The 27,090-nt window shown below is 39.9% G+C and overlaps 1 pseudogene; it reads left to right on the top strand.

The window, feature by feature from the left end:
• The first annotated feature begins 7,789 nt into the window (after positions 1-7,789).
• LOC129039109 (dnaJ homolog subfamily A member 1-like) lies at positions 7,790-14,487 on the top strand (annotated as a pseudogene).
• Positions 14,488-27,090: the final 12,603 nt, after the last annotated feature.

Raw genomic sequence — 27,090 nt, 5'->3', positions numbered from 1 at the left:
CGTGAATAGGTCAGCCAGGTGCAAGCTACCAGATGTGACTTCCCATGGTCTCTAAGCCCCAGGAGGCTATTTATCTCTTTTATTAGATATGACTCAATGCTAAAAAGAGGTGTGGCAGAACCAGCATCTTACTATTAGGGTATCTGAATTTGTCAAAATTTTAGCTTTTTCAATAGGAAAAGCACTCTGAATGTGTTGTTTCTCTTCATTACATCATGATTTTATCATAAAACAGACTTCTCAGTAGTTTGGGAATAGTTTAGACACGCTTATAAAGCCATCTCTGACAGCCTAGATTATTTTATACTTCTACAAAATGCCCTTTTCACCCACTTTACCTAGATTTTTTAATGATTCAAAACATGTTGAATAACTTATGTAAAGATTTTAAGAAACTTGAAGAGACAGCTTATGAAGCTCAAATATCTAGTGGGGCTTTACTGGAGAACCTCATAACATTGAAAGAATGCTTTTGTACTCTCAGTGCTCCCCTTGGGAAGCCCTCACCAAAGCTCAGGCCCCATCTCGTGCTTTGTGGCTTTTCCTCTAGAAAATTGCAGATGTTTCTTCCTCCTTGAGGAAACTTGAGGGTCTCCAACCCCATATTTCCACGTCTCAGTCACCAACCTGACCAGATAAACTAATCTCAGCTGACACATTTAAAAGACCTTTCCAAAGATAACATGTACTCAATTTAACATTCCCCTACCTGCTTCTTCTTCTCTAAGTCAATGAGACCTAAAACCGGCTGCCTTTAGAATAATCTAGACAGCTCCTTAAAAATGCAAATTCTTGAGGCCGGTTGTGGTGGCTCACACCTGTAATCCCAGCACTTCGGGAGGCCAAGGCAGGTGAATCACCTGAGGTCAGGAGTTTGAGACCAGCCTGACCTACATGAAGAAACCCTGTCTCTACTAAAAATACAGAAATTAGCTTTGTGTAGTGGTGGGCACCTGTAATCCCAGCTACTAGGGAGACTGAGGCATTAGAATTGCTTGAACCCAGGAGGTGGAGGTTGCAGTCAGCTGAGATTGTGCCACTGCACTCCAGCCTGGGTGACAGAGCAAGACTCTGAGAAGGAAGGAAGAAGGGAAAGAAGGAAGGAAGAAAGGAGAAAGAAGGAAAGAAAGAAAGAAGGAAAGCAAAGAGAAAAGAGAGAAAGAGAAAGAAAGAAAGAGGAACGGAGGAAGGAAGGAAAAAAAGAAAGAAAGAAAGAAAAGAAAAGAAGGAAAGAAAGAAAAGAAAGGGAGAAAGAAAATTCTTGAGCTATACTCCAGACTTTTATTCTGCAAGTCTAAGGGGACTCAGGAATCCCCAAATAAGTTTGGGAATCATTTGGTCAACTCATCAATGGCTATTGTGGAAAATTTGTGATCACAATAATTGGTAGGACACTATCTCCAGGCAATAAATAAATTCATGATCACAATATTGACAGATCTGGGTTCAAATCTTTATCACTTATGAGTTGCTTGGCCTCTCTGAGGCTCAACTTTGTCTGTTAGGGGAAAAAAAAGATGTAATAATACTTGCCCAGGTTGCTATGTGAATTGAATACGAGAATTTTGTCAAAGATGTTAACGTGAGGTAAGACAAAGAAAATTGGGAAAAGGAAGGCAAAACAAATCCTAGTACAGAAATAATGGTTACGCAAGGCAGTACTGAAAGAAGTAGTCAGCTATACTGCTTTCCTGGGGAGGAATTAAAGTCATTACACTCTTCTGGGCTCTGGGTGGAATAATTCTGGACGGAAATTAAGAATTGAGGAGATTAAGAGGTGGTCCCGGTTAGGACACAGGGAGCTTCCTCCCTTGGGCAACCTGAGAATTCCATTCATTGAGTTAACATAATTGCTGAATGCTTACTGTCTTCCAAACACTGTTCTAACACAAACTATGCCATATAAGAATGTAAGAATGACATTGTTCCCACTCTGTTGGAATTTATATTCCAGTTGGAGCAAGGCTGGTAATATACAAATAGACAAATTAGGAGTAAATAGATGAGCAAGAAAGATCAGACCATGACAAATATCACACACAACATTTAAAAGGCAATATGATAGCAAGTGACTAGGCAGGTGCTTTTGATTGGTTGGGAGTGGAAGGGCATCTCCAGGGAGTGATAGTTAGTCTGAAATCTGAAGGGCAAAAAAGAGTTGGCCCATGAGAAGATTGGCGGTAAGTACATTCCTGGCAGAAGGCACAGCTAGCACAAAGGTCTTAAGATGGCAAGCTTGGCACGTTCAAGAAACAGAAGAAAGCCAGTATGGCTGAGGACAGTGAGTGCTGGTGAGAGGGTAAGGACATAAGTTCGAAGAGATAGGGAGTGGTCAGAGGACAGAAAGCATTGTATGCCAGAATAAGGAGTTTGGATTTTATTCTAAGGATGACAAGAAGCCACTGAAATGTTGCAAATAAGAGTAGTAACAGGGTTCCATGTATGTTTCACTAGGATCAATGTGAGCTCTCAGTAAAGAATGAATTTTATAAGGAAAGAGGTGAAAGCAAGCAAATCATTTAGGAACCTATCACAGTAGCCCAGGCAAGAGGACTGGTGGATGCAGCTTGGAAGAGTGTGATGATCGTAAAGAGAGAAAGAAACAGATGGAATCAAGACATATTTCAGAGGCAGAGTCTACATTTCTTGTGATATAGTAGATGTGTGATGTATAGGAAAGAGAAAAATCAAGGAGAAACAAGTTTTGAGGCTTAAACAAGTGGCTAATGGCTAGCAAAGAGCAAGTTACAGAGGGCAAATTCAAGTGCTCTCCTGGTGATAGTTCAATCACCATAAAACTTTAACAAAAGAAGTAACCAATCTAAACAGGTCCATGAAGGTCATCCAAATGCTAACAATAGAGGAACTGAACTTCAGTAGATGTTCTATTCTTAGATTTTTAAAAGCATTTGACATTGCATTTATATAAAGAATGACTTTTAAAAGTCACCTTCTTGGTGAGATATTTTAATATTATAATACACAAAACTATGAAATGACATGGTAAAGTACAGGTAAATTGACAATCTAAGTTAGGGCTTGATTTTCTTGTTGCCATGAAGTTAAAGGTGGATAAATATCCTTTAATATCAGGTCAGCTATAGAGACAGCAGAAATGACTGAGCGCTCACTGTGTGTCAGGCACTGTTTGAAATGTTACTCTTTCAGGAACCTTGTGAGATTCCGTGATCATCCCATTTTACAGAGGAGGAGCCTGAAGTAACTTCCCCCATTGTAACTGAGTCTGCCAGGGGGAAGTAGAGCTTGAATTTAGGCAGTCTGACTCCAGAGCCCAGACACTGAAATCGCGCTTGCACCCCCTGAGAAGGACGTTGCTGTGACCTCCAGTTTCCCTGGCTTTCTTCTCTTCAGTGTTGTTTCCATGGAAAGAGTTAAAAACTCCACACCCCTGGCATTCCCTTGACAGAGTTTTGTCCATATACAACTAAAGATAAATGAGCCCCAAGCCCTAGGTGTTTGGAAGCTATGATATGAGAAAAAATAATTGGGTTGTTTATTTTATTCGTATATTGCTTTAACTTGCATTATGCAATAAAACTCCATTAACCCACACTTCACTGATCTCATGTGAAGATAACCAACCAAACTATACGTAATTAAGAAATGTTACTTTTTCTTCAGATAATTCTTTAGAGTCTTATTTCTCAAGTAGGCAAATCTAGTTGTTTTAAAAAGAGTCATTTATTTTTGGTTCTAGTAATTAAATTTATTGTGTTATCAAAGTAGCTTATTCTTACGAGATGGTATAAAACCAGGGCCTTTTGTGAAGTGTAGTTTTTATAAACTTAGCTTTATTACTTATTAAAATCCATTTATATCTTAGTTAATAATATTAACTTTCCTTGACATTACTAAAACTCCGCTTGTTCCCAAATATTTTCTCAGGCAGATTTCTCACATTTTTCTTCCATTATTCCAAATGAATGAGGTTTTAAAGTGTTCACATTTATGGGACTACATATAAAAATAATAATAAACACCAACTTTTAAAATTATGTTCTTTTTCATTTTGCAGAGATTGCTTAGAGAAATAAAAATGTAAATGGTACAGATTTACAGCCCTTGATTCATGGAGCAATCCTTCCCAAGTGGATGTAAGAAGTCCACAAATATCCAGCCACATAAAACTTTTAATGCAGACATTTCAAACACCACCAGTTTTTTGTCACTTCTTTAAAGGAGGAAAATTTTTGTGTTGAACAATAGGAAACCATGAATAGCTGGTTTCGACTGAAGCCTAGTTTTCATATTTTAAACATGATAATTTAAGGTCAGAGAAACCAAAACTTGACAAATAGTGTTAATTTTTGAAAAGAAGAAAGACAGCTTGTTTTGAGAACTTACTATGAGCCAATACCTCTATTAAGTACTTTCCATGAACATTCACTATGTCCTGTGAGATGTGCCCTCTGATTATGCCCAAGCAGAGGAGAAACTGGCCTGCCAATTGGTGGAGTGCCTGCTGGGTCACAGTAAAGGATGATGCTGGTGTTAGAATCTCACCCACCTGCTTCAGCAGGGTGGGCTCCAGATGAGCTTTTCTTTCCTGAGAAGTGCCCAGGGAACATGATCAGCATTGGTCTTTTTTACATCCCTATATCAGCATCAGGCTTTGGGTGGTATTTACAGTGACTTGGAGAAGAAGAAGTGTACTGGCCAGTTGATGCCCTTGAGTAATAGAGAGTACCAGTCTACGGGGCTATGCCAGCTCGGCGACCTCAGGGAAGGCTTTTGATTCTGTCCAAACGGCCCGTTCATTATGGGACTACATATAAAAATAATAATAAACACCAACTTTTAAAATTATGTTCTTTTTCATTTTGCAGAGATTGCTTAGTGAAATAAAAATGTAAATGGTACAAATTTACGGCCCTTGATTCATGCGGCAATCCTTGAATTACGGGTGGCCAAGACAACATACACATCTCTTGACACATTTACCCCTTCCCAGACCTCAATTGTTTTGGGGAGAAACTTCAAAACAAGGATTTTCATATGTGGTATAAAAATAAATATGTTCTTATTTACAAATTTTAAATCTACCAGAAACATATTATATGTTCACGAGTAAGACTTCCCTATACATTTATCTCCTATTGTTTTCCCGTCTCTTTTCCCATAACCTTGTATTTTCTCCCTCCTATTCTCTTCCTTTCTGGTATTTCTCTCTTGCCTTCATCTGTTTGGAGGAGAAAGGAGGTGAGAAAGGAAAACACGGGAAAAAAGAGAAGTTATGGCAAAGCAATTATGCTTAGCACTTCTTTTATATGTAGAATATGCTTGTGCCATACCACTTCTTGGATATTTGCTTCCTGGTTTTAAACTTTATTTCTTTAGATGAAATTCTTTAGAACTACTGAGGATGACTTTTTTTCCTTACATTTTTTGTGCCTCAAGCAGAGAACATGAGTTCTACTTTCTGGATGCATGTCTTGCTAAATGTGTGACTTTGGACAAGCAATAGCCCCTTGCATTTTTCACTTCATCATCAATTATACAGAGAATAATACATGTTTTACCAATCAGACAGGGCAGCTGTGAAGATGAAAAGAAACAGCAAGGAAGCCACACTGACAAAAGACTGATTTTATGAGCAATTCTGGTCGCACCATAACATTTCTGTTCCTTTCCCCTTCCTTTCTCCGTAGTCTTATTTCCTCTTTTCTGCCTTTCTCATTTGCCATTTTAGCAATGTCTCATTTATTTGACATATCAATAAATAAGGTGTTCCATTAGAAATTAATCAATTTTTTTGCCAAAGTAAACCATGGAAGTTAATTGTTTTAGATTTCATCATTTTAAATGGAATATTTTAAATACAAGATTTATTTATATTCTGCCTCTTTAGACATAGTTTATTAACACAATTTACGTTTCCTGATGGTTCAGGATTATCTTCACCATAAACACATGATGCTCTCCCTCAAATTGTTGACACCCACCCCATGCTGCCATTAGTACATACTGCCTCAATTACTGGAAACTACTTCTATTGTTTCACCTTAACCTGTGGTCTAACTTATGTTTTACAATCTTTCTTCCCAAATAACTCTAAGTTTCTTGATGATACAGGCTGTCCTTCATTTAATTCCATGTCCCAGTGCTTTGCATGGTGTCCACATTCCAGTATGAGTTTAGTAAGTACTACCTGAAGTTATAAAAGTCACTGATAACCTGAAAGCCTATTCATTTCTAGGAGAGAAGGAACTATTTGCAACAACCATGTTGGTTTACATAGATTTAATCTTCACAACTGAATGAGGAAGGTAATATTACTGTCTCCATTTTAGAAATGAGAAAACTGAGGCTCAGATAACTTAAATACCTGCCCAAGGTCACACAGCTACCAGCAGAAGAGCTATAACCTGAGTCTGGACCTGTCTTATTTCAAAGTCTATTCTTTTCCTGCCACAACACATACCACATACACTAACTCTGACATTGAATGGGCTTTGTGGTTTGAGATGAAGTTCATGGCTTTTACAATTTTTCTGCTCCACCCTCAATATCGCCTGCCACCTCTTTGGCTATCATTTATCTCATGCCCTCTTTTACTGTCCTAATCTGCAACTGACTTAGAAAATACTAACTATGTTTGTTAGACTTGTTTAAAAGTAAGAATAAAACATTCTCAGCAACAATAAAAGGAAAGAATGACAAATGGTTTTAAAGCTGCACATTGGCCCGGGCTTAGTAGTAGCACCTAGAGTTGATGTTTCTGCAGCAATAACCATGGCTCTTCAGGAAACAGGGCCCATAAGGAGTGACAGTTTCTGGCGTGGTTAAGTAAAGGGAAAGTGAGGCCACACTTCTGGGACCTGGAGAGTTTTCAATAAGTAAATTGCAATGAAAAATACCGTGTAGTCTTGGCATCATCTGTCTAGATTTTCAGATGTGTCTTTTGCTGTTCCTTGTGGAGGATATATTGTTAAGGGGGCTAGATAAATGACGTCTGGATAACCAAAGTGTTCATAATGGTCTTTTTCTTTCTTGTTCTTCTTACTTTATTTTTCTTGGCCCATGTTCTGTGTTTCAGGTCTTAGGTTTGACAGCATCACCCATAGCACCTAGGCTTTGGTCACTGAGAGCACACAGGCCAAAGAGAGTGCAAACCTCTGGTACAAATTAGATAACTGCAAATGAGTAAGTAAAGCATCAAACAAATGACTCCAGTTGGCATAAGTAGTTTTTCCCAGAAATATTGTGCCTGTGAAGATGTAATTGTACATGGTACCCAAACATCCACTGGGTTGCTGATAATATCTCTGCACTTCATGTCTGCCTCATTCTTTCTGCTTCCACAGAGCTGATGACATTTCTTGGGCTCTTTTGCTACTACTTCTGTCTTTGTTACCACCACTTCTGTTCCATATATAATCTCCTTTGCTTGCTTTCCTCTTCTCTCTGCCTTTTTTATTTCTTATTTTGTTGGGTCCCTATCATGTCATCTGAGCTTCTTGACTACGTCTATATGAAAAGACTGACGTTTTTTGTAAATCTCTATTAAACCAGAAGATTTCTTCCCTCTTGTTGGAGAATTAATCAATCCCGGCTCATCCACCATAACTTTCATATTTTTGGCTCCTCTTAATCATGTACAAAATACTCAAAGCTCATGGCTTATTTCATTTTTTATAAGATGCACATTATTCTTCCTTTTGTAACTGACACCATTCCTGGTGCTTGAACACTAGACTCCAGATAACTGAAGTTATGCTGTACTCCAGAAAGCCTACCTGCCAGAAATCACTTCTCCATTGTCGCACACATGGTAGTTGACGTATACATTCACGACCCCTCCCAGGAGGTATGTAGGTTAGGCTCAACTTCCAAGTGCCAGCTCCAACAATTCCCTTTTGGTCACTCTTCACCATATATCTCAAAGTAAAGGAAATTAGCATCACCAGAGGGGTAACCTGATTCCCGAAGTGATTTTCTTAAATCATTATAGATAGATGAGGTAGATCTATAAATAGACCAATTATTTCTGGCAACTCATAGCAAAACATAGTGAGTTTCGGTCCTGATATTAAAAACTCCTAATACATGGGCTTTAATTTGCTAGAAGATCATCCTAAAAATATGATTCCTGATGGTTTCACATCACCCAGGCACCAGTTTATCAAGTGGCATCCTAAAGGACCCTGTTCTGTCATTAGCCTAAGACCAGAGTTACCTGCTACTGCAAACTCAATTAAATAGAGATGTGAAGGAAAGAAAAACACTAGAAAAATATCTTCGAGGAAGAATGAGAAGGGGTTTATTGTTATTTTGTTTTTGTTGTATAAGATATAGAGTTTTATCTATGTTTACCTGTTGAAGAGAAACAAGAAGAGAGAGAGATAGAAAATACATGAGTGGGTGGGTGAAAGGAGGTATTTGTGGTTTAAAATTGTGCTGTCCAATATGATAGCCAGTAACCACATGTGGCTATCGAGCACTTGCAACCTGGTTAGTCTAAACTGAGATGTGCTGTGAGCACAAAATACACATAGAATTGTGAAGGCTTAGCATGAAACAAAAGCATGTAACTATCACGTTAATATTTTTCATGTTGATTACAGGTTGAAAAGATAATATTTTGGCTACAATAGTTTAAATAAAATACATTGTTTAAATTAATTTCACTTTTTTTTGTTTTTTAAAATGACTAGAAAATTTTAAATTACACATATGGTTCACATTTGTGACCCACATTATGTTTTTTGACAGCACTGTTATAAGGTCTTATCTACCCAGATTAGGTTCAATGAGGAGTAACAGAAAACGATAAAATGACCCATGATGATTACTAAATATAAATATTTATTGATTCCTCACAAAATAGGCCAAAGGTAGACTGGACTAAAAGGGCTTATGATCATCAGAGGCTCAGGCTTCTTTAATCTTTCTGTTCCACCATCTTAAGCACAACTGCCTTGTGATCCAAGATTGCTGCTAAACCTTTAACCAGAAAAACCACATTCCAGCCAGTAGGAAGAAGAAACGAACCCATTAAGACTCTATCTCTGTGAGGCCTTCTACAACCATCTTCTACCATCTTCCTTGATTGGTAAGAACTAGCTTTGGTCAAGATATGAGCCATTTCTGTAAACTCTGGGGAAGAGGGGAACTAACTACTGTGATCTGGTACTTGGCCCCCTGAAAATACAAGAGAGATCGAACAGTGCAGACTTTATTCCTAATAGTCAAACACACAGCTAAACATCAGGAGTTATATTTAGGATGACCATTTGTCCCAGTTTGCCTGAGAGTCTGTTTTGTATGTGTTGTCCTGGCGTAATTATTAATAGCTCCCCCTTTTTCTCTCTCAAGTGTCCCAGTTTGGATGATAAATTATATGGTCACCCTTGTTATGTTTCCAAGAAAAAAGAGAGAAACAGATGATAGGGTGGCAATTCTCTCTGCCAGGGGTTCTTGAGAAATCACTCAAGAAATCCTTAGCAAATAGATGTGTCATCCAACCCCCCCCCCACCAGTATTCTGAAGCTGGTTGGAGGTGAGCTGAAGGAGACACCTATTTGCTAAGGACTTCTTGTGATCTCCATACAGAAAATTAAAGGACTTTTTTCACTCTTTATTATTATTATTTATTCACCTAAATATATATGGTGCAACTCCATTTGCCAAGTGCTGTGCATTTGGGAGACATATATGTAAAACAGAATTTAATACTATTAATCCCATACTATTAAACCCATTTTCTATTACAATGGAGTAATAGGAGTTTGAATTATCTGAATAGTCTCGATCCTGGTACTACTAGTTCTCCCCCTGAATACTTTTCTAAGTCTCTTTCTGTCTTTTACTGGTTCCAGAAAATTCTAGCCCACTGTTTTCTAAAATGTCTTCAAATATATTGCTAATTCTTTAAGAGAGTTCCTAGCCAAATAATATTTGGAAATGCAGCATTATTAAAGCATTATAATGCAAGTTAGTATATTAATAGCTCTGAGAAGTACCACAACAGAAATTCCTATTTCACTCTTCTAATCTGAATAGGTTTGGGGTTTAATACCTGCTAACATCTAACGCAGCATCCCTTTCTACTACTCCTAGAGTCCCAAAAGTATGAAGATATTATCAGACTCTCAGTCCTCGGTTCCTCCCTCTACATTCTGCCTCCTCATGCTCACATTTGTTCTCTATTTTTACCTCTAAAGAGGTGATGCCTAAGCTACCTTCTCTAGCCTTTACTTCATTCTCAAAACTAACTAACTGGACATCTCTGCTTAAGTTAAACATTGTAATCTCAAACTTAACAACCTAAAATTTAATTTGACTTTTTGTCCATAATCAAGTCTCCCCTGATGCATGCCTGTTTTTGGAATTGTACTACCTGCAGTAGACATTTTGTTTATCTGTTTGTTTTTGGTTTTGTTTTAGTTTGGGGATTTTTTTTTTTTTTTTTTTTTTTTTGGTGAGGGTGGAGGGAGGGGTTAGGGAGCAAGCCTAGCAGTATTGTACTTCATTCCTATTTTCGTTTGAGTGAGAAGTGCATTGCCAATGGCTCTTGGCCAGACCGGGCTTGAGCACGTGGTCTGGGCCCAGCCAATCAGCCTCCCACTGGGCACTTTGAATTTTGAGTTATTAATATTAGAACAGAGATGTAAGAATGGTTAAAATGCATTCACAGCGTGGTGGGGTGACATTAGCAGTGTTCTGTGACAACAGTGTTCTTGACCTGGTTACTTTAGATGATTGTGATGCAACCTAAAGTTTGAGAACCACACTATTAGGTCTTACATATCAGCTCTTCCAAGAATAATTATTCCACCCAAAATTGACTCTGCCTTTTCTTAAGTCCTATAACCCTTAATATCTATACCACTCATGCTGAACCTATCCCATATTGCTTTGCAGTTATTTATCTTATATCTTGACTAGCTTCTTAGCTTCCAGAAGGCAGGGTGATATAAATCACCATGACTGACATAGAGTAATAACTCACTTAATGAATCAATGAATATTCACTAGTGACAAATTAATTGCTCTTGGTATATGAACTTCCCCATTTTCTATAAAATAAAGTTTAAATTAGTTCACTTCTATTCAAGAGCTTCTAAAGCAGGGATCCTCAAATTTGCTAGATGTTTAATTAACCTAGAGAGTTATAACAAATATTGATACTCACGTCAGAGCTCTAGAGATTCTTAAGTAATGGATTTGCGGTGCAGCAATCTGGTCACTGTGACTTTAAAAGTTCCTGAATAGTTACATATTGCAGGCAAGGTAGTGTGTAGTCCAAAGACTGAACTGCAGGAACAGTTTACCCGGGAGTTTCTGAATGTGCATTTCAACAAGATTCCCAGATGATTCCTATATACTTTAAAGTATGAGAAGCACTTGGTTTAGAGCAATGATGTTCAACAGAAACATAATACAAGCCACATATGTAATTTAAAATCTTTCAGGAGCCATATTAAAAAAGATTTTTAAAAGGTAAAAATAATTTTAATAATATATTTTATTTAACCCAATATATCCAAAATATTATCATTTTAACAATATAAAATTATTAGTGAAATGTTTTATAATATTTTTGTACTGAGTCTTTTTAATCCAGTGTGTATTTTATACTTACAGCATATCTCAAATCAGACTAACCACATTTCTAGTGTTTCATAGCTACATGGGGTTAGGGGTCACTGTACTGGATAGTGCATACCTAGAGTGTTCTGACCTTTCCTTCTCCAGCACCAACTATAGCTTTCCTTACAAAAGCTTTTTGCTTTAGTCAAAAGAAACTTTTCATCAAACAATCAACCCACCATTCACTTTCCTCTCTTCCACTGTTACCTTCACTGCTCCTCGAACCCTGGAAAGACCTCCCTCTGCTCTCTCCTGGTCTAGGTTCCATTTTTTTCCTTTAAACCCAGTCTAATTTTATAGCTCTTTGGTGAAACCTTCCTAATATGGTTCTAGATTACAATGATTAGTTGTTGCTATAAATTTTGCAGGATAAACATATATTTTCATCTATTAGGGGAGATGGTAAAAGATGGTTTTAGAAGGCTAAACATGGAATGTGATTAGAATGATAAAACATGCTGCCCTTCTTAATAAAAATGAAACCTAGACCTCAGAAGGTTCATATTGAAAGGCCAACTCTCTGGTGAGGAGTAACAGCCTTCCTAGGAAAGCTAAATCAATCTGCATAATTCTACTCCTGGAGATCTTCCATGGTTACCCTTGCCTACCTTGCCCTGACCCCATAATGCTAGAACTAAATAACTAATGCTCCATCTCAAGCATAAATTCAGGTGTGAGCAACAATTCTTCTCTTGATTGCTCCAAAATTTAATTGAGATAAAAATGAAATATTCAAAAAATACTTTTTCAATAGCCAGAAGGCAATTAAAACAAAAATTTCAGAGTCCAATGAACTTAGACAATCTATAAAGTTTGTAAAATTTAGCCTGTTTTCTGTATGAGCAAGATTACCCAATTCACAGATTACAGGATGGGGAATCAAAAAAGAACTTGCCAAGTCCCCCCCGTTCCTTGATCATCTTCTCTTTCCACATGGTGACGTTATGTTTAGGCTACAAACCTAGCACTTCCTAGACATCTTGACTCCTGTTGGTCTACATTTGCACTGTCCAATACTGTAGCCACTAGCCACATGTGTGACTGCTGAATACTTGAAATGTGGCTAGTACAAATTGAGATGTGCCATACATGTAAAACACATACTAGGTCTCAAGATTTGTTAAATATATGAATTTTCCATTGCTGCCACAAAAAATTACCTCAAATTTAGTGGCTTGAAACACCCCTTTATCGCATTTGCTATCTCACACTTCTGTAGACCGGAAGTCCCATATCGAGTGGCTCAGCTGAACTCTCTGCTTATTAGAGACTCGTAAGGCCAAAATCAATGTGTACACGGGGTATCATTCTTTTCTGGAAGCTCTACAGGTAAATCTGTTCCAAACTAATTTGGATTGTTGGATGAATTCTGTTCCTGTGGTTGTAGGGCAGGAGTCTTGTTCCCTTCATGGTTGTCAGCCAGAAGCCACTCAGCCCCTTAAGGCCACCTGCATTCCTTATCACACTGTCCCCTCCATCTTCAAACCAGCAAGGACATGTTGAATCCTTGTCATGCTTTGAATCTTTCTGAATTCTCCTGTCATATCTCTTCTTCTTCCAGCCTGAACAAATTCTCTGCTTTTAAGAACTCATGTGAGGGAGCTTTCCAAAACACTTGGTGAGAGGTGGAGGAGTGGTAGCTGCCCAAACTCCTTCTTGCTCCCACACACCAGCCTTAGCCCCCTTGCCAGCTGTAGAAAGTGGTGAAAGAAACCACTTACTGTAATGGTTTGTGGGTGATACCCAATGCCATCCAGGAAGAGTTAAGAGAGTCTTACAGGAAACTGGTCTTGAATTACTACCCTGGTGAGAATCCAAATAACAAACAGAAGTGTAAACAGATTTCTCAAGCCTATGAAGTGCTCTCTGAAGCAAAGAAAATTGAATTATTTGAGAAAAGAGGAGAGTGGCAATTAAAAAGGGTGAAGTGAGTGGCAGTTTTGGCTCCCTCATGGACATCGTTGATATGTTATTTGAAGGAAGAGGAAGGATGCAGAGAGAAAAAGAGGTAAAAATATTGTGCATCAGCTCTCAGTAACCATAGAAGATGTATTTAATGGTGCAACAAGAAAACTAGCTCCATAAAATAATGTGATTTGTGGCAAGTATGTAGGCCAAGGTGGTAAGAAAGGAGCAGTAGAGTGCTGTCCCAATCACTGAAGTACTAGAATGCAAATAAGAATTCATCAGATACGACCTAGAATGGCTCAAGAATTTCAGTCTGTGTGCATGGAGTGCCAGAGCCATGGGGAGGAGATCAGTCCTAAAGGTAGATGTAAAAGCTGCAATGGAAGGAGGATAGTCTGAGAGAAGAAGATTCTGCAAGTTCATGACAAAGGCATGAAAGACGACCAGTAGATATCTTTCATGGTGAAGAAGATTAGGAGCCAGGAGATATTATCATTGTTTTAGATCAGAAGGACCATACTTTCTTATTCGACCAGAAGACCTTTTCATGTGTATGGACATAAAACTGGTTGAAGCACTGCATGTCTTCCAAAAGCCAATATCCACCCTTGACAACCAAACCCCAGTCAACACCTCTCATCCCCCAACTCAGATTGTCAAGCATAGAGATATTAAGTGTGCGCTAAATGAAGGCATGCCAGTTTATTGTAGATCCTATGAGAAGGATCACCTAATCATCAAATTTAAGGTCTACTTCCCTGAGAATGCCTTTCTGTCTCCTGATAAACTCTCTTTGCTGGAATAACTCCTGCCTTAGAGGTAGGAAGTAAAAGATGCTGATGAAATGGATCAAGTACATCTGGTGGACATTGACCGGTATCAGCAAAGATGGGCCATTACAATGGAGAAGCTTAGGAGGATGATGAACATCATGGTAGTGGTGGGGTTCAGTGTCAAACCTCTTAATGGTTCCAGTGAGTAATACTCACTGCTGGTATTATATATGCAGTAGTGAATAAGTGAAGGACTATAACCATAATATGCTCACTTCTTGCTATTGTTTTTGTTTTAATATTCAATTATAGTAGTGTTTTAAAAGTTAAATGAATAATAAATGAAAATATAAAAGCTCTGACTTTGCCCTAAATATATGTTGACGTCAGTGAGCAAGATGAAGTTTAATATCTGTAAAAATTACTTTTTTTTTTTTTTTTTTTGAGACGGAGTCTTGCTTTGTCGCCCAGGCTAGAGTGCAGTGGTACAATCTCAGCTCACTGGTAAGCTCTGCCTACCAGGTTCACACCATTCTCCTGCCTCAGCCTCCCGAGTAGCTGGGACTACAGGCACCTGCCACCATGCCTGGCTAATTTTTTAATTTTTAGTAGAGACGGGGTTTCACCGTGTTAGCCAGTATCGTCTCGATCTCCCGACCTCGTGATCCGCCTACCTCAGCCTCCCAAAGTGCTGGGATTACAGGCATGAGCCACCACACCTGGCCTAATATCTGTAAAAATTACTTTTAAGAAAAGTTCCGCTAGCATTTGTTAGGTCATGTCTTGTAATTAATTTCAGATGTGTATATGAACAAGCTTAGCTTGAAAAGCTAAGTATATGTATCGACCTACACTTATGGCCATTCATTGTTCAACTTTGAAATTAAAACTCTGTATGGTTGGCCCTCCATATCAGCAAATTCAACCAGCCCTAGATTTAAAATATTAAAAAAAAATACAACAATAAAAAAGATAAAAAATTTTAAAGTACAGTGTAACCATATAGCATTTACATTATACTAGGTATTATATGTAATCTAAAGATGATTTAAAGTATATAGCAGGTTGGCCAGGCATGGTGGCTCATGCCTGTAATCCCAGCACTTTGTGAAGCTGAGGAGGGCGGATCATCTGAAGTCGTGAGTTTGAAACCAGCCTGACCAACATGGAGAAACCCTGTCTCTACTAAAAAATACAAAATTAGCCAGGCGTGGTGGTACATGCCTGTAATCCCAGCTACTCGGGAGGCTGAGGCAGGAGAATCACTTGAACCCAGGAGGTGGAGGTTTCGGTGAGTTTAGAACATGCCATTACATTCCAGCCAGGGCAACAAGAGCAAAACTCCATCTCAAAAAAAAAAAGTATATAGCAGATTGTGCATGTGTTATAGGCAAATAGCACACTATTTTATATAAGGGTCTTGAACATCTGGATTTTGGTACCCAGGAGGGTCATGGAACCAATCCCTCATGGATACTAAGGGACCACTATATTTAACTGGTAATCAGAAGATAAAATGAAATAGCAAGAAGTGAGCATATTATGGTTATAGTCCTTCACTTGTTCACTACTGCATATGTAATACCAGCAGTGAGTGTCATTCACTGGCACTATTAAGAGGTTTGACACTGAACACCACCTCTGGCATGATGTTCATCATCCTCCTAAGCTTCTCCATTGTAATGGCCCATCTTTGCTGATACCGGTCAATGTCCACTAGATGTACTTGATCCATTTCAAGTACCAACAGAAATGTTGGTCTGTATAGTTATGTGTATTAAGTGGAACTCATTGTGATGCTTCTGCATTTACCCTATTGCTTCGACTTTTATTTGAAGATGCATAATACATAATTTAGCTATGGCATCAGTAATAGAAATGATCATATTTATAGTTTATATATCATATAACTAATGTTATATGATATAGTACATATATAACATATGTAGATCATATATAGTTACATATATATAGAAAACTTTGTCCATCAGTCCTCGTTACATTCTTTTTTCCTTCTTTTTAGGCCATCCAGAGCCCCTAAATAGTGACTTGCAGAGCTGGGTTAAACTTAACTTAGAACTTAAAGTGATGAGATCTTTACATGGAGGAGAAGTAATCTTCATGTACAATATGGGAAGGTATTCCTTAGGTATGTTACAGGCTCACTTTAAACCATTTGATTTATGCTCCAAAGTATCTGTAATTAATGCTGGGAGTATAACAAATTGTGATAAATACCTTTAATTGTATATATTAAAGTCAGCATATGGTCACATGCTTACATTTAAATATCAGCATTTAAGCAATTCTTGAAATATATTAATGTCTCCTTAGTATACTGATTACAAAGTATTGTCAACATTTGTCACTACAGGCGTTTTCTCCCTAGGTCAAAGAATTGGCTTTTCACTAATTAAAATATGTAACTTTTCATTTTAAATAGTTAAAATTAGTAATACAAAAATATTATTTGGCTGTTTAAAAAAAGAACTTGTGTGATTAGATTGAACCCATGCAGACAATCCAGGATAATCCCCCTATTTTCAGGTATTTAACCTTAATTACATCTGCAAAATCCCTTTGCCAGGTAATGTAACACATGTACAGGTTCCAGAGACTAGGGTGCAAACATCTTTGGAAAGTCATTCTTTCTACCACAGTATGAAAAAAAAGTAAAGTATTTCATTAATGATAACTATATTGATTACATGTTGAAATAATATTTTTGATATATTAGATTGAATGAAATATATCATTAAAATTAATTTCATCTGTTTCTTAAGTTTTCGAATAAGCTCCTAGAATATTTAAGATTATATATGTGGCTCACATTTGTGTCTTACATTGTATTTCTATTGGTCAGCACTTGTCTAGACCTAGAGAGAGGTTAAATCCTCTTTACCACCCTCAGGGTTTTTGATATTCGGTCTGTGGACCCACTCCTTCCATGAGAAATGCTTTCCTTACAATCAGTCGTGGCCTTACACTTTTAGGTCTCTCTTGACTAAACACTGCATTACACGATACAAAAACCACAATTTTCATACAAGAGATACCCAAATATAGTGATGGAGCATGAAGATGCGGGTACAGGGGCACATTTCCTTATAATAAAATGAACCTTGTTCAACTTGATAGCCCTAGCGATTACTGACCTCACTCAATGAGAGCAGAGACTTCTTCTATTCATCTTCTGGTTTCCAGTGGTGGCACATAGAAGGACCCTTTTCTTTCCTTTTTTAAATTTTTTTTGAGATGGCATCCTGTTCTGCTGCCCAGGCTGGAATGTGGTACAATCATAGCACACTGCAGCCTTGACCTCCTGGGCTCAAGCAATCCTCCCACCTCAGCCTCCTGAGTAGCTGGGACCACAGGCATGTGACACCAAACCCATATATATTTTTTAATTTTTTGTAGAGATGGGGTCTCTCCATGCTGCCCAGGCTGGCCTCAAACTCGTGGACTCAAGCAGTCCTTCTGCCTCAGCCTCCGAAAGTGCTGGGATTACAAGTGTGAGCCACTGTGCCTGGACTGAAGGGCCCTTTCAATGAATATTTACTAAACCAATTGGCTGGTTAAAAGAAAAAAAGATAGATTTTGGGAAGTAAGTCAGCTGCCCTCAATTTCTTCATAATGACAAACATTTCTATATTTTACTGAGAGGGCAGCCTCCATTTGAAGCTGTAAAGTAAATAATATTTTTTATATTTTGGAGACAGAGCCTTGCTCTGCTGCTCAGGCTGCAGTGCAGTGGTGTGATCATGGATGACTGTAACCTCAAACTCCTGGGCTCAAGGGATCCTCCTGGCTCAGCCTCCAGAGTGCATGGGACTACAGGCATACACTACCCTGCCCAGCTAATTTTTTTTTTCTAATTTTTTGTGGAGAAGGGGTCTCGTTATGTTGCCCAGGCTGATCTCAAACTCTTGGCCTCAAGTGATCCTCCCACCTTCTCCTCCCAAAGTGCTGGGATTATAGACATAAGCTAGCATGACTGGCCTAAATAATATTTAATGGTTACATCTTTATGAGACAAGAGAGTATGCTGATGTTCAGGAAAAAAAATATATTCTTTACCAAATGAACACTCTAATTAATTTTCATTGCTGTGTACTTTATTTGGCATAGACGACTAAGCCAAACCAATAAATCTGTGACTGTTTTCAAAACTGTATTTCAAATAGATTTTTTGGGTGTACCATTATGTCTGGTGTTTAGTTTTATTTGTTTAATTTACCACAATATCAAAATGTTTCTTAAAATGTTAGATCACACCCACCCACCTCTGCACTTCACCTAGCAGAAAATCCAGGTCATTTGTAGAAGTTGAAAAGCAACACAAAAAAGCTCATGCGCCTTCATCTAATCCTCCAACCCTGGGCAAGGTAAAAGCTCTTTCCGGCGCATTGCATCCCAGTTTTTGGAACCGTACCTGCTCCCAACCCCAGGTGTGACCCTGTAGCAGGTAGGCAAAATTACTGTGACAATCTCACAATCCATCAGCTACAGAGCAAAGGATCCTCTGAGGAGAAGTTAGGATTGCTGAGAAAGCACAGGCTGCTGAGTGTTCCTCTCCTGCCAGACATAAACCTGATGCAAGACAATTATGAGAAACCAGATTCAGCTCACCCATCCTCCTTCTCAGTTATCTTCCAGGTACAAAAGAAAGACTGAATGCCAATCAAAAGATAATATAAATAAACCTTTTAAATAAAGTTTACTAATTGAAAGGACTAATAGATGGAGTGATGCATTCTTCAAAATCTATTGTCATGCCTTTGTGGACTTTATTGCTTATCAGCATTTTTCCCCTCAAGAAAAAAAACAGAACAGCAACATTTGTTCAGAAAAAAAAAAACCAAATCGTGTTTCTTCCTTTCTTATTACTTTTATTGTTTGAGGTTTCTTTTAGACTATAATGTGGCATTGTGATTTTAAGATGGGAAAAAAAAAATCTCTTGTCTTTCAAACATAGGAATGTGATTGTATGCTATTGTTGCCAACAATGAGCTAAAGAGGTTAATGGATCACATATCTGGCAAACAGCCATCTTTCCTCCTGCTCAATATATTACACAGTATACATTTTATTGTTGCTGCTGAGCATATGATTTTGTCTGAGTAGTTGGTAAATAAGTTTAGACTTAACTGGTCTCTTTCTAAAACTCAACAGCTTTGTCATTCAGGCTATATCCTGAGATTTAAAAAGTGCAGTTTGGGTTCTTAGCTCATGACCTTTTGAGGTGATGGTAAGAGTGGTGGGAGGAAGGAGGTGGGGCAGGCTGTTGAATGAGAATCTAGAAATATTGTGCCTTGTAAATTGCATCCGACCTTTCATCTTCAGATTGCCTAAATTAACAGAGTGAAATTACCATAATAAAAAGGAATGGGTACTGAAGAAAGTACAGCAATTCCTTCTAGTGTTGTTTCCCAGATTCCTTCCAAAATACCTCTAATTAAATGGACCAACTCTCTCCACTGACCTCAGGTTGACACAAATTTGCATTCTGCGACTGTCATTTGAAAACAGACAAGCCGTCATAAGCAATAATGCTGTGATTTCTTGCCTAAAGGACTTTTCTGTGTACTGCATTTGTACTATGAAATGTAAGCAAGAGACTTAATGCCTCTACAGAGAAAAAGGGAGGAAAGATTTTCATTTTTAGGGAACCCCAGAGGGAAAAAGTTTATCAATAAGAAATACAATGTTCTGGGTAATTTTGGTTGGGTAGGGATGTATGTTGAGGGAGGGGACTAGAGTTGGGAGAGAGGAAGCAACACATCAGTCTCCTTGGAGCAGTAGAGTCCTTTCAATCGGGTAAAGAGCACAGTAAGTAGCAGGTAGAATCAGCTCCTGGCCTGTTGTTTTGCTGGGTGCAAAGGGTTGGAGGAACACAGACTAAATTGGGAAGGCTAGTGTGCCTCTCGGCTTCTGGACTTGGGACCTGAAAGAAGGCTGAGTCCTGAGCTCCGCTTCCCAGCTAGGCGGTGATCGCCCCCTGTGACTCCGGATGCACACAGCAGCCCCAAGCACGCCGCGGCCGCCGCCCGACCCCTCACCGCCTCCGGCTCTCCCCCCTGGCACTCTGGAGCCACACACACCAGCTTCCTGGACACCTGTGTGCCCCAAGCTCTGGGTTTAGGCATCCCCCTCACCCCAGAGAGACCGGTCTCAGCGCCTCAGCGATTGGGTCCATCCGACCTGTGTCTCCGAGTTCCGCCACCCTGGTCACCTCCGCAGGTTCCCCAAGCTGCGACCTCAGTCCAACTGGGAGCCCTGCGCGCCCACCCAGCCGCCCCACTGCGCTGCTCGCCCGCGGTTCCAGCGCCTGGGTGGGACGCGCAGTGGCTCAGCAGCGGGACCTCCGCCTCCGGTTAAATCCTCCTCCTCCCCTTTCTCCGCCTAAGGCCCTGCCCTCCCCCTGCAGCAAGCCACTCCGGTGCGTGCGCCCGTCTCTCCGCCGAAGACACCTGCGCTTCCTTCCCCACTCTCCTCCGCCTCCCTTTCACTGCGGTTTCTCCGCTGCCTTTGGGAGCTCGGGAGCGGCAGCTGGAGGAGGAGCAGGGGGAGGAGGGGAAGGCGAGGAGGAGTAGGGGCGGGGTGGGTGGGGAGAGAGCCGGGAGGGTGTGGACTGGCAGCCACTCTGCAGCTGGTCGCCGGGGACCCGGTCCCTCCTGCGCGCCCAAGTGATGGAGGGGAAGAGATTCGCTTAGACACACACACGCGCACACAGCTGGGCACGTCTCCGGGAGGCAGCTGCCGGCTCGGGCGCTCTGGGGGCCGGGCGGCGGCCGTGACAGCGCCAGCCGCGGGGAGCGGGGCGCCCGCACAGCTTGGCACCGGAGGCTCGAGGACGCAGGAAGGGAAGATCCCAGCCACACTGACTGTTGCTCTTTTGGGCGGATTGGGAGGGAGCGGGCTGCCCGAGGAGCTGTCACCGAGGACGCCCGAAGTCTCGCCCTCTGCGCGCAGGGTGCCCTCGTGGGGCAAGGAGGATGCGCACCTCCTCCAGCAGAACGGCTGCGGTCTCCGGCACTGCGCGGACTCCGGCTCCTGCGGCTGCCCGTACCGTGCCCGCGCCACGGGAGCGCGCTCTGCCGCACCTGGTTCCAGCCTCTCGCGGAAGTGCAGGAAACGCGCCCTAAACTCCACTACTTCTCGCCCGCCTGCCCCCGCGCCCGGCTCCCCGCCCCAGACCTCGCCGCCGCCGCCGCCGCCTGCGTGTGGGGCCTGCCCGCCTCTTACTCACACTCGCCACGCACAGCCCTGTTGGTTTGCTCCCATTCACGCCGACTCGCTCTCCGCCGAGCCTAGCCCGGGCATCCGAAACTACTGGACCAACTGCCGCCCGGACCGCAGGAGCGGCCCGGTGACCCCACGCTACCCGCCTCCGGCCCCCGCGCCCTGGGGCTCCCGCCCTCGCCGCCACCGCCGGGGACCATGGTGAGCAAGGCGCGCCGCCCGCCTCGCGCGGGGGAGGGGCTTTGAGACCTCTAGATTTGGGGGGAAATGAGAAGGGGCAAATCGCCAAAGGGAGGCATCCGGCTGATGCCAGCAAAAAAGCACTTTGTGAGGTGCGGTTCTCCTGGGCGCTGCCTGGGGAAGACTTTTGAGAGGTTTGCTTAGGACCAGAGGTTAAACTAGTGCTAGATGAGAAACGGCGGGGGCAATTCCTGGGGTAAAATTAGACAGAAGGTGTCAGTCAGCCTGCCTGTCTGTTTCTCTCTCAGTCTCTCCCAGAGCGCTGGGTAGCGCTCTCTTTGAGGGAGAAAGGGAACATGGGTTTACTGCGCTCGCCAGAGTTTGGGGGTTCGCGTTCGGTCACTTCTGGGGTGGCTGTGGAGCTGTTTGGAGCGCGAGGGCAGCTTTGGGACAGTGGGGGCCTGCGAGGCCCCAGCAGAGGACAGGCAGAGGGCAGGCAAAGAACAGGCAAAGGCTAAGTTAACATGTGGGTGGGGTGTTTTCTCTTCCCAGCTGGCCCCTCCCACACCCCTCACAGCCCCACTTTATGCATCTCTTCCCACCCAGCACACACACACACACACACACACACACACACACACACACACACACGCGGGATGGATGCAGTCGACGGGTGGTCATACTGTTACTACTAACAAGTCTGAGAGGTCGCTGTCGCTACTCACTGGAGCGCTGAGACGCCTGCTCCTGTTACTTGGGCGACCACCTTGGTTTAGGGCAACCTGCAAGAGGCGTCCAGCTTAAGGTGGATGTCTTTACCTGGAGGTTCCAAGCGCCCAGCAAACAAACCTCTACCACAACTCCGGAGTTACTTCACCTTGGTGGGTTTCCTCTGCTCTTCCGCTTCCCTACTTCAGTGCTTCAGGGCACCCACCCAAGGGAGCTGATGCTCAGATCCGTGGTCTACCCTATCTTCACCCGGTGGGTCTCTCTCTCTCTCTCTCTCTCTCTCTCTCTCTCTCTCTCTCTCTCTCTCTGTCTCTCTCTCTCCCCCCCTATTCTCTCTCCCTCTCCTTCTGCCTCTCTCTCTCCCTCCCTCCCTCCCCCCTCCTCTCTGTCTCCGAATACCAGTTTCTTCTTAGAAAACATTGGGGAGAGATTTAATATTTGCAAAGTGCTTTATGTCGTATTACTTCGTGGATATATTTAATAGCATTGTAACTCTTCTCTGATTTATGTAAACTTGGCCTGATAAATAGCATGCAGGGTCGGGTTGGGTGGGAGCGAAAGTGGGTGGGTGGGCCTTCTTTCTGTGCTAGTGCTCCTTTCTAAACTGATTTGCTAGAAGTAATAAACAGCTGGTGCTTCTCAAAGGTTTTACTTAGTAGTTTCTACATATTTCAGAGCTTTAGACAAATTACACATTATAATTTATTTCAAACATATTAAGCTCTTTTCAAGAAAAAGTTGAAGAGAAGATAATAAAAGGGGATTACAAATATGAATATCAAAAATAATTATTTTTTAAAAGAGGTTTTATTGCTATCAGCTATGTTGCAATAGATTTTTGTTGTTGTCATTGTTACCTTGGGGTTTCCTCCTAGTGAAGTTTTTAAAGAAATGAAAACAATACTACTTACCTGCCTCTCTCTGTTTGGTCATTGCTCAAAGTAACTGAATGACCATCAGGGCAGGCTTCTTAACTTTAGGAATATGAAGTTATTCACCAGTGAACTGATGGGGACACAAGAAGATATCACAAGACACATAGCAATGGGAAGGAAACTGTTGCTTAAATTTAACCGCCTCCAGTGTTTTAACAGTGAAAAAGAAAACTGCTTTGGCCTCTCCCAAGCTACTCTGGCCTTTTAGAAACACTCTTTTTTCAATTAATAAAACATATAGAAACATCATTACTTGAGAAAAATATTTTCAAATAGGTATGTAAGCAAATTACATGGGAAATTATGAGCACAATATTCAATGGAGTATTACAGCAGGTACTGGGATCCTGGTTTCTAGGTTAAGCCAGAGCTCATGCTTAAATTTTAATATTTGAAGTTGCTCCCTTTGACATCTTTGTGAGGAGATGTTGCCCAGTGTTTTCATTATGCTTTTATCATTGTCCTTACCATTTTTGCCAGCATACACAGATGTTTTTGAATGAATAACCTTCTTACTCACTGAATTTTCACTCATTCAAAAAGTATTTATTGAGCACATGAACACACACAATATGCAAAGCTGAGCTGGGGTGTTATTTTAAACAAAAAGGGAGGATTTCTGGTAGAAGCAGGATGCTTACTCCTACACAGTGTAAATAGAACTGTAGAGCAGTGGCTTACTTAGGGAAGCAGCATCTTGCCCAGAGTAGGTGGTCAACAAAGAGCTGTTGACTCAGAAATCACATAAGGTATTAACTAGTCAACTTTGTTTCCCTCCTAAATTCTACAATTATCCTTATCCCACCATGTCGTTAAGATGTGACTCAACTTCAGAGAATTGATGTTGACTCTAATCTCCTTGCTCTTTGTCTGAATACTTTAAAGTAATATAACTAACTGTGCACTGTATGATTTCTAGCTCTGGCTTTCTGTGTGTGATTTCTGTGGAGTAATGCCAGCTCTGAATTTGTCATTAGTATTCATTTATGAGTAAATGCAAATGTTCTTGTTGCACTGAAAAAGTGAATTCGCATTCATAGAACACAAGAAATATTTTGCTCCTAAATCTTACCGTCTCTTTATTTTTATAATCTCAGAAACAGTAATGTTTTTTAAAAAAGCAATTATATATAAATGAACAAGTTAACAAAAGTAGTTATTTAGGATTTTTTAGAAAAGGGGAAATGTCTTGTGGAAATTTTAGTTGAAGTGAATTTTCTTTGATGCTCTTGACATGTCAGCAGCATGGTCTATTTATTGTAGGCACCCTCATTCATGAATAAAATAATTCTCAAGGTAACTTCCTAGTAAAAGGAGCTAGTGGAGGAGAGAATGCTTACTAAAAATGATTCCAATTTGGGAATAGAGTATGAGCAGTAACACTAGAGTTGTGTTTGAACATTGAAATTATGTGAATATTTATATATTTCATTGGTTTTTATATGGATGAATTTTTTGGATTTCTAAATACTTTATCCCAATATTTTCATATTCTGAGATGATTGCAATTAAGTGAAGAATTATTATTTGGTAATGGAATAATAGTTTATTTTAAGTACAGGTGAATAGCTTGAAAGAGAGAACAAGTCAAGTTAAGGAAATTGTTTAAACCATAGATTTCAAATCATTTAAATCCTTTCCATTTTTTGGTGAGGGGAGCTCAAAGAAAAATACCTAGTTAAACTTTTCATTATAAATTAAACTGTTACCATTCAGAAAAATCCTGTATTTTAGGCTTTTTGTGAATCCAATATTAATTGTTTGAAGTTAGCAAAAATGTAAACTTTTGTATATGTATTCTGGTATCTAATTGTTGACAGATTTTGCTTCCTCTGGAATCAATGTTTGTTTCTGAGTTTTAATGTTATCTTAACCTTTAAGCAGAAGTGCAATTAAAGCAAGATATTAGTAACTTCATTTAAAAATCACCAATCTTAGTAAAAAACATTTCAGAGTAGCTAACCTTTATTAAAAGTAGAGTAAAAGATTACATCTGGAAATTCATAAAATGTAGATAGGATAAATGAACCTCTCTAAATCTCATATGGAAGTTCCATTATGGTGTCTTACTATTAATTAACATTGGTCCAATAGATTATTTTTCTTCTTCTTGAAGTTTTATGAAGGAAAGCTATGTCCATGTTAAGAAATGGTTGAAGAGTTTATTTGACTTTAGACCACTTTACCTAACTTGACTCTGCACGGGGGAGGTAAATTTTATTTATATTTATTTATACATACTTATTTTTATATATATGTGTGTATATATATACACAAATGTATATATACACACATATACATATACACATATGTATACATATATAGTATATGTTTCTGTTTATGTATATATCTGTTTTTTAATGACCTTGTACAATAGGAATAGAATCCCTTTGTGCCATATGTGGTTTGTGAAGTCAGCATCACTTTGAGAATGATACTCATAAATGCTCTACTAGTTTGATATTGAAAATATGGAGTATGATACATTTTTTTGAACAATTTATTTAAGAAACACTTGTAATAAATTTTAGTATGTGCCTGACAATGTCCAAAGAGCTCTACTCATGTTAACTCATTTAATTCTGGTAGCTCTCCTGTCATTTCCCATTTTACAGAGGGAAAATAAGTAGGTACAGCTGCTATTATTATTTTATTTTTCTTTGATCTTATCATTTTTACTACCATTTAGGAGATGAGGAAGGTGAGGGTTTATGAACCTAAATAAATGACTCAAGCTCCGCAGCTACTAGATGGCAGAACTGGCATTTGAGTCCAGGCAGTCTTCTCTGCTCTTGAATAGATTTTTTTTTTTAAGTTTACTTAAATAGAGGGCCCAGTGGGGAGCAAGTTAGGTGTAAAGCAAATAGATTCTAGCAACTAAGATTTATGATAATTTTCAACTTCTAGTGAATTCTTCTGAAATTCATAAGGAAGGCAATTGTAATGAAGCCGTGACATAACCTGAACCACAGCGGTCCTTGAGCATAGTGCTGTAACTTAATGTAGTTTTTAATGGACTCAATAATTTTCAAAGGTTCAGCTACTTTTAAATTAGGTAACTTTAAGAACTGATGCCATATTTAAGTAGTTTTAATAGCTCAGAGAATCTGATACTGAATGTTTTATGCTTCCCATGATATCCTTATAATGTGAACCTCTTGCACAGAGGTCAGTGTTGTGTTACTACGGTGTATAGTACTTGCCAAAGGAATCTGAGTTTTATAGAAGGTGTGAAGTGAGAAGACTTACTCTTCTCAGACTTGGGTATACACAGTTGGCATCCCATTAATATTTACTGCATGTACTGAAGCAGGGCATTCCACATGTTGCTACTCCAGAGGTTAAAAAAAAAGCTTCAAATGTCTTTATAATTGCACAGTTTTAAGATGTGATTTAATACTGAATAGACATTTTATTTTGTCATGATGATCTCAGGACATTACTATCTATGAAACCTTGTGGAATAATAACTTTTATGAGATGGAATGGCCTGAGATAGAAAGGAGAAGGATGGTGTAAGAAGTGTGAAATAATAAACCGGTTTAAATGTTTAAGTTTAGGAGCAGACAAAAGGAAGAATGCCTGTAATTGTACTTTTTATTTTAAAAAGGCATACAAGGCATAATTAACAGGAAGTAACAGAATCTTTAAACTGCTAATGAGGTACCACAACTGTTCTATCATAAATATTAACAATCTTACTATTTGAG

Source organism: Pongo pygmaeus, chromosome 5 (assembly GCF_028885625.2).
Source record: "Pongo pygmaeus isolate AG05252 chromosome 5, NHGRI_mPonPyg2-v2.0_pri, whole genome shotgun sequence".
NCBI lineage: Eukaryota > Metazoa > Chordata > Mammalia > Primates > Hominidae > Pongo > Pongo pygmaeus.
Note: the sequence above shows the minus strand (reverse complement) of the source record. Positions and strands in the feature narration are given on the sequence as shown.